Source organism: Apis dorsata, unplaced genomic scaffold (assembly GCF_000469605.1).
Source record: "Apis dorsata unplaced genomic scaffold, Apis dorsata 1.3 scaffold_220, whole genome shotgun sequence".
NCBI lineage: Eukaryota > Metazoa > Arthropoda > Insecta > Hymenoptera > Apidae > Apis > Apis dorsata.
Window position 1 is genome coordinate 735,493 of NW_006263502.1, and position 2,292 is coordinate 737,784.

Genomic DNA, 2,292 nt, shown 5'->3' on the forward strand with positions numbered 1-2,292 from the left:
TTCCAAAGAATTATTGAAAGTCTGCCCTCCCCTTTCGAGGCTTCATCCAACCCCGGGTGGATGCAGTTTTGCCAGAGATAGCTTCGAGATAAGCTCTCCGCGCACACTTCCGCTCTAATGAATGGGATCTTAATGGATGCCGCGTTGTTTACGATCCGAGTTTCTCCGATTAATTACCCCAGGTGTAGACCTGGGCCACGGTTAACACGGTGAACGTGTTCCAACTTTCTGGAAGGCTGTGCGATCATCTGGAAATGAGGAGATGGAGAGGGGGAGGTTGGTCGTAGAGGAGGAATTTCTGACGAATTTCTTTTTTTTTTTAAGCGGTGCAACTTGTACTCGATCGAGACCGGAAACTACGGTGGCTGTCTCGAGCACCTCAGGATGATCGACTGAGTTTCGAAGAGAGGGGGCTAGTCTTTGGCAGTTTTTTTCTCTCTCTTTTTTATTAGGTTTGTGTGGCTTTTGGAGGGATGAGTGTATCAGGAGTTTGGAAAGTAGCTCTTTTGGAAAGCGATTGTTTGCGCTCTGAGGAGATAATGTGAGTAATTTAAGAATTGAAGAAAGTATATGTAAGATGTAATAGGAAATAGAATAGAGTACAAGGAAGAATATATAGGATCTTTCTTTCTTCATTCTTTTTTTAAAGTTTCACTCATCGTTTTATTTCGCCAAGAAGCGGCGAAATTTCAAGTTCCATTCCCGAAGAGAAAACAAAGAGAACAAATCTCGAGTTCATGTGAAAATATTTTCCATACGAAACAAAAGGGAAAAGGCAGCACGGACAAAGAAACTTGGGAGACTGGAAGACGCGGTGACACCGTGGAGGGTTGTATGAATGAAGTCCACCATGCGCGGCAGATAGGAAGCTGAATTGCCTGTCTGCGGCGAAAAGAGGAAAGGGCACAAACAAAGTTGTTATCGGTTAATGCCACGGAATCCGTTGCAACTGGTTTCTCCAGCTGTGGCTCCAGCCGTGGCCAGGATCTAACCCGCGTATACCGTGTATTCCCTCTTTCTCATTCCTCCTCCATCCTCGTGCGCCTCTTGTCTCTCGTGGTTCTTTCCTTCTCCGCGACGCGGTTCACAAAATTTTCGTTTTCAGCTCCGGCGGGAATACGCGAAGCCAGATAAAAGCCCGCTTCCTTCCACGGATGCGCCGCCCGATAAAAGTAAAATTCGCCGTTCCAGTTGGGATTTCTCCGCCGATACTCGTCCTGGACAATCGTCCTTTTATCCGTATATACGGTGGATGGAATCGGTAGACGTACGGTATTCAGGGATGCCTCTATGCATATCATAGTTTGTCGAATTCTCCCGAGTTTTAAAATTGTCAAGAATAGTGGCTCTGCAGGTTTCCTGTGGAATGATTCTTGGTAGACTTTGGTTCAATTTATAATATTTATAAATTTTTTTAAGTTTCTAGTTTAAATTTCAAACTGAAGTTTAACGATATATTTTATTTTTGAGTCGAAGAAAAAGAAATGAAAAATTTTATTTGGAATTTCAAAGAAATGATTATTACACTCGAGGAGCGTAAATTATTCATACGTGTCCGAATCCTCCTATTTCCATCCCCAACGTCGGCCAACCCTTTCCAGAAAAAAAGAAAATAATAATAAAACGGATCATTCCCTCACCTATACACGAGCAACGCTAACATTTACATTTCCCGGACCGTGTAAAAATTCCGGCAAATTCGCGATCAAAGAAACAATTTCAACAAGGGTGGGCAGTTGGTCGAAGGGCGGCACAAAGGGCCGATCGCACTACCCCGATATCGCACGGGGTAACTCGATTCCAACAGCTTTTCATATTTATAAGCGAGGTCCCAGCTTCGTGCAAAGAACAATTTTTCCAGGATGGTTCACGAGTTCATGTAAACCAAACAAAAAAAAGAGAAAGAAAGAAAAGGAAAGGAAGGGTACGAGAGAAATAGGTTCGTATAGGTCGAACACGGATATAACTCTGTTGCGTATCTCTCAAGCTGGCCAACTGTCGCTGTCAATCCCTGAAACGAATTGCAATTTTTTTTTTTTTTTTGTAGGATGGTTCACGAGTTCGTATAAACCAAAGCAAAGAGAGAAAAAAGAAAAAAGAAAAAAAAAAGACACGAGAGAAGTAGAGACTCGTGTATGAAACACGAATATAACGCCCGGGTGTGCCTTTCGTAGTGACCAATCGTTGCTGGCGATCCCCGAGGCGAAGAGAAATTTTTCCAGAATGGTTCGTAAGTTCGTTCAAACCAAACGTCGAAGAAAAGAAAAGAAAAGAAAAGAAAAGAAAAGAAAA

At 42.9% G+C, this 2,292-nt stretch overlaps 1 protein-coding gene across 4 annotated transcripts in view; it reads left to right on the forward strand.

Annotated features, from left to right (window-relative positions):
- LOC102676282 (protein slit) overlaps window positions 1-2,292 on the forward strand; it is a 483,130-nt gene that overhangs the window by 225,721 nt on the left and 255,117 nt on the right. The gene's annotated exons all lie outside the window — the stretch shown is intronic.